Raw genomic sequence first — 18,153 nt, forward strand, 5'->3', positions numbered from 1 at the left:
GCTAGCACCGTATTGTTATTGTTGGTTTATAGAGCTGCTTCAGCTAGCACCGTATTGTTATTGTTGGTTTATAGAGCTGCTTCAGCTAGCACCGTATTGTTATTGTTGGTTTATAGAGCTGCTTCAGCTAGCACCGTATTGTTATTGTTGGTTTATAGAGCTGCTTCAGCTAGCACCGTATTGTTATTGTTGGTTTATAGAGCTTCTTCAGCTAGCACCGTATTGTTATTGTTGGTTTATAGAGCTGCTTCAGCTAGCACCGTATTGTTATTGTTGGTTTATAGAGCTTCTTCAGCTAGCACCGTATTGTTATTGTTGGTTTATAGAGCTGCTTCAGCTAGCACCGTATTGTTATTGTTGGTTTATAGAGCTTCTTCAGCTAGCACCATATTGTTATTGTTGGTTTATAGAGCTTCTTCAGCTAGCACCGTATTGTTATTGTTGGTTTATAGAGCCGCTTCAGCTAGCACCGTATTGTTGTTGTTGTGGGTTTATAGAGCTGCTTCAGCTAGCACCGTATTGTTGTTGTTGTGGGTTTATAGAGCTGCTTCAACTAGCACCGTACTGTTGTTGTTGGTTTATAGAGCCGCTTCAGCTAGCACCGTATTGTTGTTGTTGGTTTATAGAGCTGCTTCAGCTAGCACCGTATTGTTGTTGTTGTGGGTTTATAGAGCTGCTTCAACTAGCACCGTATTGTTATTGTTGGTTTATAGAGCTGCTTCAACTAGCACCGTATTGTTGTTGTTGGTTTATAGAGCTGCTTCAGCTAGCACCGTATTGTTGTTGTTGGTTTATAGAGCTGCTTCAGCTAGCACCGTATTGTTGTTGTTGTGGGTTTATAGAGCTGCTTCAACTAGCACCGTATTGTTATTGTTGGTTTATAGAGCTGCTTCAACTAGCACCGTATTGTTATTGTTGGTTTATAGAGCTTCTTCAGCTAGCACCGTATTGTTATTGTTGGTTTATAGAGCTTCTTCAGCTAGCACCGTATTGTTATTGTTGGTTTATAGAGCTGCTTCAGCTAGCACCGTATTGTTATTGTTGGTTTATAGAGCTTCTTCAGCTAGCACCGTATTGTTATTGTTGGTTTATAGAGCTGCTTCAGCTAGCACCGTATTGTTATTGTTGGTTTATAGAGCTTCTTCAGCTAGCACCATATTGTTATTGTTGGTTTATAGAGCTTCTTCAGCTAGCACCGTATTGTTATTGTTGGTTTATAGAGCCGCTTCAGCTAGCACCGTATTGTTGTTGTTGTGGGTTTATAGAGCTGCTTCAGCTAGCACCGTATTGTTGTTGTTGTGGGTTTATAGAGCTGCTTCAACTAGCACCGTACTGTTGTTGTTGGTTTATAGAGCCGCTTCAGCTAGCACCGTATTGTTGTTGTTGGTTTATAGAGCTGCTTCAGCTAGCACCGTATTGTTGTTGTTGTGGGTTTATAGAGCTGCTTCAACTAGCACCGTATTGTTATTGTTGGTTTATAGAGCTGCTTCAACTAGCACCGTATTGTTGTTGTTGGTTTATAGAGCTGCTTCAGCTAGCACCGTATTGTTGTTGTTGGTTTATAGAGCTGCTTCAGCTAGCACCGTATTGTTGTTGTTGTGGGTTTATAGAGCTGCTTCAACTAGCACCGTATTGTTATTGTTGGTTTATAGAGCTGCTTCAACTAGCACCGTATTGTTATTGTTGGTTTATAGAGCTTCTTCAGCTAGCACCGTATTGTTATTGTTGGTTTATAGAGCTTCTTCAGCTAGCACCGTATTGTTATTGTTGGTTTATAGAGCTGCTTCAGCTAGCACCGTATTGTTATTGTTGGTTTATAGAGCTTCTTCAGCTAGCACCGTATTGTTATTGTTGGTTTATAGAGCTTCTTCAGCTAGCACCGTATTGTTATTGTTGGTTTATAGAGCCGCTTCAGCTTGCACCGTATTGTTGTTGTTGTGGGTTTATAGAGCTGCTTCAGCTAGCACCGTATTGTTGTTGTTGTGGGTTTATAGAGCTGCTTCAACTAGCACCGTACTGTTGTTGTTGGTTTATAGAGCCGCTTCAGCTAGCACCGTATTGTTGTTGTTGGTTTATAGAGCTGCTTCAGCTAGCACCGTATTGTTGTTGTTGTGGGTTTATAGAGCTGCTTCAACTAGCACCGTATTGTTATTGTTGGTTTATAGAGCTGCTTCAACTAGCACCGTATTGTTGTTGTTGGTTTATAGAGCTGCTTCAGCTAGCACCGTATTGTTGTTGTTGGTTTATAGAGCTGCTTCAGCTAGCACCGTATTGTTGTTGTTGTGGGTTTATAGAGCTGCTTCAACTAGCACCGTATTGTTATTGTTGGTTTATAGAGCTGCTTCAACTAGCACCGTATTGTTATTGTTGGTTTATAGAGCTGCTTCAACTAGCACCGTATTGTTATTGTTGGTTTATAGAGCTGCTTCAGCTAGCACCGTACTGTTGTTGTTGGTTTATAGAGCTGCTTCAGCTAGCACCGTATTGTTGTTGTTGTGGGTTTATAGAGCTGCTTCAACTAGCACCGTACTGTTGTTGTTGTGGGTTTATAGAGCTGCTTCAACTAGCACCGTACTGTTGTTGTTATGGGTTTATAGAGCTGCTTCAACCAGCACCGTACTGTTGTTGTTATGGGTTTATAGAGCTGCTTCAACTAGCACCGTACTGTTGTTGTTATGGGTTTATAGAGCTGCTTCAACCAGCACCGTACTGTTGTTGTTATGGGTTTATAGAGCTGCTTCAACTAGCACCGTACTGTTGTTGTTATGGGTTTATAGAGCTGCTTCAACTAGCACCGTACTGTTGTTGTTATGGGTTTATAGAGCTGCTTCAGCTAGCACCGTACTGTTTGTGTTGTGGGTTTATAGGGACACTGACAGCATACGCCGTGTCCAGCCCGACCTTCCAATGCCCGAAAAAGAAATCTCGACCAAAGTGGAAGGAAACTGACAAATAACTAGGCATATTATGTGCCATAATGCACCCTGAAGCCAGCAAGAAGACGCAGGTAGAGGGCAGTAACACCCTACTGACTCTCTCTACTACACCAGGGCCATTAAGGCTGCAAGTTATTAAGACCGCAGGTTATTAAGAATGTAGGTTATTAAGACTGCAGGTCATTAGGACTACAGGTCATTAAGACTGCATGTCATTAAGACTGCAGTTCATTAAGACTGCAGGTCACTGGTACACCACAAGTGAAGAAAACTTCAATATCTTGGATAAGGATTAATGTAAACTGACAGAGTATGGATATCTCTCAGAGTATATACACACAGATATACATCTCTAGGTGTGCATACTCTGAGATGTGGCCTATCAGTGGTCTATCGATGTATATATGCACATATATGCATCGAGAGAAAACGCATGACGCTTTAGACCACTAGACCAAACATGTGGTCTAGTGGTCTAAAGCGTCATGCGTTTTCTCTAACCATGAGGCGGGCCAAAACAGGATGGGGTCGACTCCTTGGCTAGTGCAGTGCTGTTATTGATATATATATATATATATATATATATATATATATATATATATATATATATATATATATATATATATATATATATACATATATATATATATATATATATATATATATATATATATATATATATATATATATATATATATATATATATATAAATATAGGGAAGTACCACCTCTTTAACTGGACTGGGGACCCTGATCCTCGGAGAAGACAATAAACGTACCTCAGGAAAAACTCAATGTTCTTCCCGGAGCTGTTTGAATATTTTCTTCTCCTACCATCCCTTATATATTTTATATTCTATGTGAACATTTATTAATAAACAGAATGCATTTACAGAAAAACATAAACATGAATACAATGGCACAATGTATCAAAGATCATGAATTTCCTCCAGCTCCTCCGAGGCTGGACGTGAGCCAAGTATGCAGCAAGCATTTCCCCTCTGGATGGCGACGCTGAGGCGCTGGAACATGAAAGCGGCTGCCCTTGGGTCCCTGGTGGTGTCGATGAGTCTAGAACCCAATTCTTTAAGGAAACGTGTGGCATTTTTTCCCCATGATCCCAAGGTCTCTGATCCCACTGGGACAAATTGATACTGTTGGCTAATGTCCCTGTACTAGCTGATCTTGTACTCCTCCCTGTGGTCAGCAGCTCCTCCCTGTCGCCCCACATTGTGCTGGATATAGGTGTCAGCCAGTGTGGACACACAGGTATAGTCCCATGCTAAGAGCTTGCCATTCTTCCAAGGATAGATGGTGATCCCGTCGGGGCAGTTTGCTGGGTTGTGGGTATTGTTGGCTGCTAGTGATTGGGGCTCGCTCTCGGCTGGGCATCCAGCTGTAGCTAGGGTTCTATTAATGATGTCGTTGAGCTCATTGTGTCTTGCATGCCAGCCCTTGATTTTGGAACAGTTAACACCATGTAGACCGCATTGGTCTGCTTGCACTTCGCCGCAAATACACGTATATTCTGTGTGAATTGGGGCAGCAAGGCGCAGAGCCACTGCAATACGGAGGGTCTTAGGCTCGAGTCGCGTTCCCATTGCCGATATGGGAACTGTTTGGAGGAAGTCCCCGGAGTGATGTGCACTCACAGCCTGGAGACGGGCGATCTCCCTATCTGATGTTGCATCCCTGAGCATGTTGGCAAGCACCTTTTCAGCAACTGGGCTATCCCAGCTTGACTGTTTGTGAGCCAGTGCTGCACTAGGGTTTGGTGCTGGAGCAGCAAGAGTCTCCCATTCGGTGATGGCACTGGCATAGCTAGGGTCTTCTATTCCTGCTGAGTCACTGAGGGTATCAGGAAGAATTTGTCTTATCAACTCGTTTGATGCTATGGAAGAGGATAGGAAAGCTGGTAGAGCAATCTGGGAGGATCTGCGTACTCCTAGCCCTCCAAGCCTGACCAGAAGTGAAGCTTGCAACCACTGTCCATCTTCAAGGGAAAGATTCAATACACTCTCTAGCATGGTCTTAAGGAGAGAGTCATATTCCTTGAGTTTTGGACTGCTGAAGGCTGGGGAGCATCTCAGACAGTAGGTAAGTTTTGGGATTGACAGGCTCCTGGTGAGTAGGTACAAGGCATCATGTGTGTCAATGTCTTTCATCCTGCTTTCCATCGTCCGGAAGTCTGAGATTTTTTTTCCTAGGATCAGATCGATGGCATTGGACCCAAGAGGAGCACCGAGGAGAGTGCTGTTGGCTGGATCAATGGCTCGTGCTCCTGGTAAAACAGCACTAATATTCCGGATCATCTGTTGATTGGTAGAAATTATTTCACATTTGGTGGGGTTTAAAGAAAGGCCCAGGCTTTCTCCCATGTCTTTAATTTTACTGATGTCCTCTAGGAGAGATTCTGTTGTGCCAGCTAGGGTACCATCGTCCAGGAACCAGATATTGAGCTCGCTGGAGAGTGCTTCTGTGACTTCCTTGATGACCAAACAGAATAGAAAGGGGGCGAGAGGGTCCCCCTGTTGCACGCCCTCACATGAGGGCGTGCAACATATATATATATATATATATATATATATATATATATATATATATATATATATATATATATATATATATATATATATATATATATATATATATATATATATATATATATATGCAAAACAACCACTCTGAAAGAATAGAGAAATTCCAAGCGCTTTCGTGACTACTCACATTATCAAGGAACTAGTTCCTTGATAATGTGAGTAGTCACGAAAGCGCTTGGAATTTCTCTATTCTTTCAGAGTGGTTGTTTTGCATATTTTGAAATCACCTGTTTACTGTGATCTTATTGCATATATATATATATATGTATATATATGCATATGTGTGTGTGTGTGTGTGTGTGTGTGTGTGTGTGTGTGTGTGTTTATTTCATATTAAAACCTCTTCCATAAGCTGAGTAACCCATACGGCATTAGCGCTCCACTTGTGAAGGTCTTAATTGTTCGTAGCTCTGACTATCATTGTTTGTAGCCCGGAGAAGCCGTTGTTTGCAGCCCTGACAACCATTGTTTGCAGCCCTGACAACCATTGTTTGCAGCCCTGACATCCACTGTTTGTAGCCATGACAACCATTGTTTGTATCCATGACAACCATTGTTTGTAGCCACCTTTTGTGGTTGCAGGGGTCGAGTCATAGCTCCTGGCCCCGCCTCTTCCCTGGTCGCTACTCCCTGCTCCATGAGCCTGGTCCGTGCGCTCTGTGGGTGGGTTCGGTTTTGTTGCTGTGCCGTGCAGCTGTGGAGGTATGGATGCTGTGTCGGAATTGGACGCCTGAGGCAGCTCACCGTCCTGTACTGCACCGCGGACGCCTGAGGCAGCTCACCGTCCTGTACTGCACCGCGGACGCCTGAGGCAGCTCACCTTCCTGTACTGCACCGCGGACGCCTGAGGCAGCTCACCGTCCTGTACTGCACCGCGGACGCCTGAGGCAGCTCACCGTCCTGTACTGCACCGCGGGCTGGCATGGATGGGACGTCTGGAGGCTGAGGACAAGTATATGGTGATGACACTAGTTGGTATTGGCCAGCCCCTGGATGTGGCGCAGGAACCTCCGACTCCGCAAAGTAAGCCGACCCGAGCCATCCCCCTTGACCAAGTATTGATCATACGGCTTCGTTTCCACTATCACACCGGTCCTGTTCCATCCCAAGCTGTGATTCCCGGTCTGGTTTTGCAGAACAACCCGATTACCGGATGCTACGGGGAAAAGCTGCCGGGTGTGGTGCAGTAAATCATCGAACCTCAGTCGGAGGGCCTCTTCTTGCATGCCCCACGTTTGACGCCACACTTGGTGAATCAATGGGTTGGTGAATACCTGCGTTCCTGGGGCGATGGGTAGCAGGTCTGAGGGTCTGGCGTGTTTCGGTACTGAAGCAAGCCAGCAGTCACCGCATCGGTGTCGAGACTGCCATTCGCGTCTGCGTGCGATGTCAGTAAGCGCTTCATAGACTAGACGACATCTCCGCCCGCCAGCTATGTATGGATCCTGCCTCCACTACATCACTCTCCAGATTGTTCCACTTCCCGACAATTCTGTGACTGAAGAAATGCTTCTTAACATTCTTTGACTCATCTGAATCTTCAACTTCCAGTTGTGATTCCTTGTTGCTGTGTTCCGTCTCAGGAACATCCTGTCTGTCCACCTTGTTTGCGTGTGTGTGTACTCACCTAATTGCGATTGCAGAGGTCGACTCACAGCTCCTGGTCCCGTCTCTTCTCTGGTTTCTACTAGGTTCACTCTCTCCCTGCTCCATGAGCATTGTCGTACCTCTACTTAAAGTTATGCATGGATCCTGCCTCCACTACATCACAAACCAAAAAAAGGCATCAAAAACCCAGTATCGCGAAAGATTTTTATTAAAAGACTTCCGTACAACTTATCAGGTAACATTACAAATACACATTACGTCAACAGAAACTCAACGGTAACGGTAACAGCAGTAAAGGAGTCAGTAAATTATATAGGAGAGTTTACCTGCCATTATTGGCACCTGTTATTGGACAGAGAATCTGTGGTTTACACAGAGTGTAGGAAGCGAAGACCTGAGAACCAACGGGGAGCGGTGTAACAGAGGGCCAAGTTGGCAGGAGATTAGGCCAGGGGAGAGAATTTATAAATGGAGAGCCGATGATAATTGGAGTTATTTTGATTGGAGCAGCGTGACACGTGACCAGACATGTCAACATTGTCATGGTCTGTATGAGGGGGAGTCTGGCAGTCTTCATGGTGGTGACCTGGTGGTGGTGACCTGGCGGTGGTGACGTGGTGGTAGAGGTGACCTAGTGGTGGTGACGTGGTGGTGGTGACCTAGTGGTGGTGACCTGGTGGTGGTGACCTGGCGGTGGTGACGTGGTGGTAGAGGTGACCTAGTGGTGGTGACCTTGTGGTAGAGGTGACCTGGTGGTGACTTGTGATGTCTTCGAGACTGTAAAAAGTATATATATATATATATATATATATATATATATATATATATATATATATATATATATATATATATATATATATATATATATATATATATATATATATATATATATATATATATATATATATATATATATATATATATATATATATATATATATATATATATATATATAATCTTTTTAAAACAGATAAACCGAATTAAAACTTAAAACTAACTTTCCAAATCTGTCGACAAATTTACACACACACAAAAGAAACTATTGATGCTGGTCAAGTGCTCTTGATCCGGGGTACTGGAGCTATCCTACCTTGCCGCAAATTGTACCCCTGCGGAGTTAGCGCTTCTCCTTGCTCTGTTTTGGGTATCCCCGGTGGTATCCTAGTGGTATCCCAGTGGTATCACCGGTGGTATCCCGGTGATATCCCCGGTGGTAGCCCAGTGGTATCCCCGGTGGTATCCCAGTGGTACTGAAGTATATACAGTAGTATCCCCAGTGGTACTGAAGTATATACAGTAGTATCCCCAGTGGTACTGAAGTATATACAGTGGTATCCCCAGTGGTATTAAGTTACACCCACTGTGTTTGTTCTTGTTAAAGTTAGTGAGTTAGAGTGAATCTTTCTCAAACTTTATCAGTGGTAGAGTGTGTTTGTACCTGCCTTGGGAGTAAGTGTGTTAGGGTGAGTGTGTACCCTCGTTCTTTCTTGTTTTGTCTGCTCTAAGAGCAGTGCTTGATGCTTGAGAGGCCGCAGACCCCTGCAAGACAGCAGAGGTGTGAAGAAGACTATTCCTCCTCGTAAGACAAGCACAGGTCAATCTTGTTGGAGTGAGACCTTGTAAGAGAGACACAAGTAACGGTCCAGCGGAACCCCTGCTAGCCAGACAGCAGCAGACACACACACACTGCTCAAGAAAGGTTCCCTTCTCTTTATATACCCTCCACCTACTTACTATACAAAGCAAATTAAGCAAGGACCTCATCTCGACTCCAAACCGCAACCATGAACCTCAGCTGATTACCATCACCCCTTTCACAACAAGCATTCTTACCTCAGATTAATGATTCTGTGGACCCGAATGTGTGATATGATTGTGTACCTGTTGTGGGTTGTTTTGGGTGACGTTCGTGTGTGTGTGTGTGTTGTTATCTAAGCAGAAGACAGAGTTAGACGATGAGGTTGAAAGACAGTCATGGCAGTGGAATGATACGCAAAAATTGGCTGGAGAATATCGTCATCTAGAATATGAATGTTGTGTTGTGTTGTGTTGTGTGGGATTGTTTGTGTTGTGTGGGATTGTTTGTGTTGTGTGGGATTGTTGTGGTGTGTGTTGTGTCGTGTGGGATTGGTGTGGTATCCCTCGTTCAGAGGATACTGGTTAAGTAGCCCACGAAAGTTTAGGTATGGTAGCGAGAGAAACATATCATATATGGAAATTAATTAAGAATGTGTTTCACGTACATGGGAGTGGTGTTGGGGGGGGGGGAGGAGTCCAATACAAAGAACAGAAAACACATAGGTCAGGTCAGGTGCAACATGGGCAGTAGGGGAGTACTACAGTAGGCCTGCTGGCCCATGAAAGTAGGCCTACAATGCGTTGTGTAGATCATACAGCAGAAGGAGGTGAGAGACACGACCACTGACTGAGGAAACTGAGGGATTCATGGCAATCCATCTGTTGTGAATCCTCAGGACAAGGAAGATGGAGAGTGATGGAGAGGAAATAGAAGGATGGAGAGCTGTCAGCCACTAGCAACGCCAGGAACGACGGTGAGAGGACAGACCAGCCCTGACATCCCAAGTCAAGTACAGAGAAGAAAGGAGTTTAAGGAAATCAATCTCTCAGACTGGAGATAATGTGATCAGGCTGTCAGTGTTTGTAAGCATGCAACATACATGTGGAAAAGATCCATTATTGTGTACCTCATATCCATCCTGTGGATGGTAGTTGCTAGTTTATTGTGTACCTCATATCCATCCTGTGGATGGTAGTGGCTAGTTTATTGTGTACTTCATATCCATCCTGTGGATGGTAGTGGCTAGTTTATTGTGTACCTCATATCCATCCTGTGGATGGTAGTGGCTAGTTTATTGTGTACCTCATATCCATCCTGTGGATGGTAGTGGCTAGTTTATTGTGTACCTCATATCCATCCTGTGGATGGTAGTGGCTAGTTTATTGTGTACCTCATATCCATCCTGTGGATGGTAGTGGCTAGTTTATTGTGTACCTCATATCCATCCTGTGGATGGTAGTGGCTAGTTTATTGTGTACCTCATATCCATCCTATGGATGGTATTACAAGAGCATATGGATACACAATAGGCCTAGGATCTAGGCCCTAACAGGGTTAACAGGAGTACACCTAGATTTATATCTACAGGTCACGTATTTGTTACAATCAAATTTATGTAACTTAATATATCTGGTATCTTATTTTCAATAATAAGATACCTTGACATGTCACATAGATTATTATACTGTCTATAAATCACCTGGAGGAGGCGCCGCCGGTGGAGTCAGAAGAATATCGTGGATTGTCTCTCGCAGTGGATACTCTATTACAGAATGGCATGGTGTGATGTGTGAGAGGTATGGTATAGTAATAATAATAATAATAATAATAATAATAATAATAATAATAATAATAATAATAATAATAATAATAATAATAATAATAATAATAATAATAATTTTTTTACATGTACATGTACAAGGTATACAGACCATAGTTGACATGAGGATGCGACCCATACCAGTCCACTAACACCCAGGATGTGACCCACACCAGTCCACTAACACCCAGGATGCAACCCACACCAGTCCACTAACACCCAGGATGTGACCCACACCAGTCCACTAACACCCAGGATGTGACCCACACCAGTCCACTAACACCCAGGATGTGACCCACACCAGTCCACTAACACCCAGGATGCCACCCACACCAGTCCACTAACACCCAGGATGTGACCCACACCAGTCCACTAAAACCCAGGATGTGACCCACACCAGTCCACTAACACCCAGGATGCGACCCACACCAGTCCACTAACACCCAGGTTGTGACCCACACCAGTCCACTAACACCCAGGATGTGACCCACACCAGTCCACTAACACCCAGGATGTGACCCACACCAGTCCACTAACACCCAGGATGTGACCCACACCAGTCCACTAACACTCAGGATGCGACCCACACCAGTCCACTAACACCCAGGATGCGACCCACACCAGTCCACTAACACTCAGGATGCGACCCACACCAGTCCACTAACACTCAGGATGCGACCCACACCAGTCCACTAACACCCAGGATGTGACCCACACCAGTCCACTAACACCCAGGATGTGACCCACACCAGTCCACTAACACCCAGGATGCGACCCATACCAGTCCACTAACACCCAGGATGCGACCCACACCAGTCCACTAACACCCAGGATGCGACCCACACCAGTCCACTAACACCCAGGATGCGACCCACACCAGTCCACTAACACCCAGGATGCGACCCACACCAGTCCACTAACACCCAGGATGCGACCCACACCAGTCCACTAACACCCAGGATGCGACCCACACCAGTCCACTAACACCCAGGATGCGACCCACACCAGTCCACTAACACCCAGGATGCGACCCACACCAGTCCACTAACACCCAGGATACGACCCACACCAGTCCACTAACACCCAGGATGCGACCCACACCAGTCCACTAACACCCAGGATGCGACCCACACCAGTCCACTAACACCCAGGATGCGACCCACACCAGTCCACTAACACCCAGGATGTGACCCACACCAGTCCACTAACACCCAGGATGCGACCCACACCAGTCCACTAACACCCAGGATGTGACCCACACCAGTCCACTAACACCCAGGATGTGACCTACACCAGTCCACTAACACCCAGGATGTGACCCACACCAGTCCACTAACACCCAGGATGTGACCCACACCAGTCCACTAACACCCAGGATGTGACCCACACTAGTCCACTAACACTCAGGATGCGACCCACACTAGTCCACTAACACTCAGGATGTGACCCACACCAGTCCACTAACACTCAGGATGTGACCCACACCAGTCCACTAACACCCAGGATGTGACCCACACCAGTCCACTAACACCCAGGATGTGACCCACACCAGTCCACTAACACCCAGGATGCGACCCACACCAGTCCACTAACACCCAGGATGTGACCCACACCAGTCCACTAACACCCAGGATGCGACCCGCACCAGTCCACTAACACCCAGGATGTGACCCACACCAGTCCACTAACACCCAGGATGTGACCCACACCAGTCCACTAACACCTAGGATGTGCCCCACACCAGTCCACCAACACCCAGGATGTGCCAAACACCAATCCACTAACACCCAGGATGTGACCCACACCAGTCCACTAGCACCCAGGATGTGACCCACACCAGTCCATTAACACCCAGGATGTGACGCATACCCCTCTACTAACACCCAGGATGCGACCCACACCAGTCCACTAACACCCAGGATGTGACCCACACCAGTCCACTAACACCCAGGATGCGACCCGCACCAGTCCACTAACACCCAGGATGTGACCCACACCAGTCCACTAACACCCAGGATGCGACCCACACCAGTCCACTAACATCCAGGATGTGACCCACACCAGTCCACTAACACCCAGGATGTGACCCACACCAGTCCACTAACACCCAGGATGTGACCCACACCAGTCCACTAACACCCAGGATGCGACCCACACCAGGCCACTAATACCCAGGATGCGACCCACACCAGTCCACTAACACCCAGGATGCGACCCACACCAGTCCACTAACACCCTGGATGCGACCCACACCAGTCCACTAACACCCAGGATGCGACCCACACCAGTCCACTAACACCCAGGATGTGACCCACACCAGTCCACTAACACCCAGGATGTGACCCACACCAGTCCACTAACACCCAGGATGCGACCCACACCAGTCCACTAACACCCAGGATGTGACCCACACCAGTCCACTAACACCCAGGATGTGACCCACACCAGTCCACTAACACCCAGGATGTGACCCACACCAGTCCACTAACACCCAGGATGTGACCCACACCAGTCCACTAACATCCAGGATGTGACCCACACCAGTCCACTAACACCCAGGATGTGACCCACACCAGTCCACTAACACCCAGGATGTGACCCACACCAGTCCACTAACACCCAGGATGCGACCCACACCAGGCCACTAATACCCAGGATGCGACCCACACCAGTCCACTAACACCCAGGATGCGACCCACACCAGTCCACTAACACCCTGGATGCGACCCACACCAGTCCACTAACACCCAGGATGCGACCCACACCAGTCCACTAACACCCAGGATGTGACCCACACCAGTCCACTAACACCCAGGATGTGACCCACACCAGTCCACTAACACCCAGGATGCGACCCACACCAGTCCACTAACACCCAGGATGTGACCCACACCAGTCCACTAACACCCAGGATGTGACCCACACCAGTCCACTAACACCCAGGATGCGACCCACACCAGTCCACTAACACCCAGGATGTGACCCACACCAGTCCACTAACACCCAGGATGTGACCCACACCAGTCCACTAACACCCAAGATGTGACCCACACCAGTCCACTAACACCCAGGATGTGACCCACACCAGTCCACTAACACCCAGGATGCGACCCACACAAGTCCACTAACACCCAGGTACCTATTTTACTGCTAGGTGAACATGGACAGCAGGTGTCTTAAGGATACACGTCGTAATATTTTCACCCGTACCGGGGATCGACCCCCGGATCTCAGTGTGTGAGCTAAGTGCTCTAGCAATTGAGTTACGGGAAAGCAAGGGATTAGTAAGACTGATCATCTTCAAGGGTGATGGACTAATTACATATTCCTTACATCACTACAGCTTCTGCAGCATCCTCTGTATTCAACAGAAGAAGCCTGCCGTGTAGGCGAAGTGTTTCGGAATAAGAGAACCCAACCCTTGTACATTTATCTTAATCATCCCGTTTTGTAAAATTTCTACAACTGGCTTGTAGCTGCTAGTTTTTCTAATCATTAATATCACATCTATGTCACATTGCCACAAGATAAACAAAAACTCTATGAGTCCAGGACCACAGTTTAAATAAGTCACTGCAACTTTTTTGGGTTATCCCAGGTTCACTACACATATACTGCTATGTATGATAATCTATGTAACTATCTGTGTATACCTGAATAAACTTATAAAATAAGTACTGAGGAACTGGTACATAGACACAGGTGAGATGCTGGAGAGGAACCACTGGCTTGGTCGTCGAGTATTCTGTGCTGATGCTGGGTGATGCTGCGATCTTAATATGCTGAGAAAAATATAGATTTTTTTTTCTTTTGAGATACGGGTTATGTTGAAGAATGTGGAGATGTGTGTAGGATGCAACATGCTTGATGTGTTGTGCCAGAGTGATGTACGTAACGGGTGGGATGGCTACCCGTACGTCACTGTGGTGCTACTACTACTATTACTACTACTACCACCACTACCAGTACCACTACTACTACTACTACCACCACTACCAGTACCACTACTACTACCATCACTACCAGTACCACTACTACTACTACTACCACCACTACCAGTACCACTACTACTACCACCACTACCAGTACCACTACTACTACTACCACCACTACCAGTACCACTACTACTACCACCACTACCAGTACCACTACTACTACTACCACCACTACCAGTACCACTACTACTACCACCACTACCAGTACCACTACTACTACCACCACTACCAGTACCACTACTACTACCACCACTACCAGTACCACTACTACTACCACCACTACCAGTACCACTACTACTATCATTACTACCAGTACCACTACTACTACCATTACTACCAGTACCACTACTACTACTACTACCACCACTACCAGTACCACTACTACTACCACCACTACCAGTACCACTACTACTACTACTACCACCACTACCAGTACCACTACTACTATTACCACCACTACCAGTACCACTACTACTACTACTACTACCACCACTACCAGTACCACTACTACTACTACTACCACCACTACCAGTACCACTACTACTACTACTACCACCACTACCACTACCACTACTACCACTACCACTACTACCACTACCACCACTACCACTACTACCACTACCACTACCACCACTTCCACCACTACCACTACTACCACTACTACCACTACCACCACTACCACTACCACCACTACCACTACCACTACTACCACTACCACTACTACCACTACCACTACTACCACTACTACCACTACTACCACTACCACTACCACCACTACCACTACTCCCACTACCACTACCACCACTACCACCACTACCACTACTACCACTACCACTACCACCACTTCCACCACTACCACTACTACCACTACCACTACCACCACTACCACTACTACCACTACCACTACCACCACTTCCACCACTACCACTACTACCACTACCACTACCACCACTACCACTACTACCACTACCACTACCACCACTACCACTACTACCACTACCACTACCACCACTACCACTACCACCACTACCACTACCAGCACTACTACTACCACTACCACCACTACCACTACTACCACTACCACTACCACCACTACCACTACTACCACTACCACTACTACCACTACCACTACCACCACTACCACTACTACCACTACCACTTCCACCACTACCACTACCACCACTACTACTACCACCACTACTACTACCACTACCACCACTGCTACTTGTCAGTATCAACAACATCTCGCCCACTTAAGTCATATACACATACACACTGTTTACGTACACTAGTCGCGTATATACCTCTCTCTCTCTGAGGTATATATGGAAGTAATTAGCAATACGCCTTCACTAGGGTATAGCTGCTAGGAAGTGTCTTGTGCTAGCAACGCTCCTAGCTGTGTAACTAGACTGTCTGGGAGCTTCGATGACCCCCTTGTTCAGGTGTGGTGGAGTGTCAGCAGTATCCGCTACATTAGGATCATGTCTCCCCTCATTATGAACTATCATGGACTATTATGAATCATTCTGAGCCATTATAAATTATCCTGGACTATCGTGGTCAATTCTGGATCATCCTGGATCGTTCTGGACCATGCTGAACCATCCTGGATCATCCCGGATCATCCTGGACCATCCTGAACCAACCTGGATCATCTTGGATCTCCTTGGACAATCCTGGATCATCCTGGGCCATCCTGAAGCATCCTGGATCACCCTAGACAATCCTGGATCATCCTGGACAATCCTAAATCATCGAGAATAATCCTGAATCATTATAAACCATCCTGAACCAACATGAACCATCTTGAACCATCATGAACCATCTTGAACCATCATGAACAATCTTGAACCATCATGAACAATCTTGAACCATCATGAACCATCTTGTAAGAAATGATAAAGGTAATGAACCCATTGGAACCGTCTTGGGATGCAGGCAGGAAGGTGTTGAACCAAAGAGAACCATCTAAGTAGTATTGAGATGTGTGTCAGAGAAACTACAAGCATACATATACATCCCTTGCATGTATAATGTGACAGCAGTGCTTGTGTCATACATACTCTGAGGTGGACACACTTGTCTTGTGGCAGGGTGGACACACCTGTCTTGTGGCAGGGTGGATACACCTGGCTTGTGGCAGGGTGGATACACCTGTCTTGTGGCAGGGTGGATACACCTGTCTTGTGGCAGGGTGGATACACCTGTCTTGTGGCAGGGTGGATACACCTGTCTTGTGGCAGGGTGGACACACCTGTCTTGTGGCAGGGTGAACACACACCTGTCTTGTGGCAGGAAGGCAGGGTGAACACACACCTGTCTTGTGGCAGGGTGGATACATCTGTCTTTTGGCAGGGTGGATACACCTGTCTTGTGGCAGGGTGGACACACCTGTCTTGTGGCAGGGTGGGCACACACCTGTCTTGTAGCAGGGTGGATACACCTGTCTTGTGGCAGGGTGGACACACACACCTGTCTTGTAGCAGGGTGGATACACCTCTCTTGGTACAGGGTGGACACACCTGTCTTGTGGCAGGGTGGATACTCCTGTCTTGTGGCAGGGTAGACACACCTGTCTTGTGGCAGGGTGGACACACCTGTCTTGTGGCAGGGTGGATACACCTGTCTTGTGGCAGGGTGGATACACCTGTCTTGTGGCAGGGTGGACACACCTGTCTTGTGGCAGGGTGGATACACCTGTCTTGTGGCAGGGTGGATACACCTGTCTTGTGGCAGGGTGGATACACCTGTCTTGTGGCAGGGTGGATACACCTGTCTTGTGGCAGGGTGGACACACCTGTTTTGTGGCAGGGTGGATACACCTGTCTTGTGGCAGGGTCGACACACCGGTCTTGTGGCAGGGTGGACACACCTGTCTTGTGGCAGGGTGGATACACCTGTCTTGTGGCAGGGTGGATACACCTGTCTTGTGGCAGGGTGGACACACCTGTCTTGTGGCAGGGTGGATACACCTGTCTTGTGGCAGGGTGGACACACCTGTCTTGTGGCAGGGTGGATACACCAATCTTGTGGCAGGGTGGATACACCTGTCTTGTGGCAGTCTGGACACACCTGTCTTGTGGCAGGGTGGATACACCAATCTTGTGGCAGGGTGGATACACCTGTCTTGTGGCAGGGTGGATACACCTGTCTTGTGGCAGGGTGGATACACCTGTCTTGTGGCAGGGTGGACACACCTGTCTTGTGGCAGGGTGGACACACCTGTCTTGTGGCAGGGTGGATACACCTGTCTTGTGGCAGGGTGGACACACCTGTCTTGTGGCAGGGTGGCGACACGTGTCTTGTGGCAGGGTGGATACACCTGGTGGATACACCTGTCTTGTGGCAGGGTGGACACACCTGTCTTGTGGCAGGGTGAACACACACCTGTCTTGTGGCAGGGTGGACACACCTGTCTTGTGGCAGGGTGAACACACACCTGTCTTGTGGCAGGAAGGCAGGGTGAACACACACCTGTCTTGTGGCAGGGGGGTAGGGTGAACATACACCTGTCTTGTGGCAGGAAGGCAGGGTGAACACACACCTGTCTTGTGGCAGGAAGGCAGGGTGAACACACACCTGTCTTGTGGCAGGAAGGCAGGGTGAACACACAC

Source organism: Cherax quadricarinatus, chromosome 84, assembly GCF_038502225.1.
Source record: "Cherax quadricarinatus isolate ZL_2023a chromosome 84, ASM3850222v1, whole genome shotgun sequence".
Taxonomy (NCBI): Eukaryota; Metazoa; Arthropoda; class Malacostraca; order Decapoda; family Parastacidae; genus Cherax; species Cherax quadricarinatus.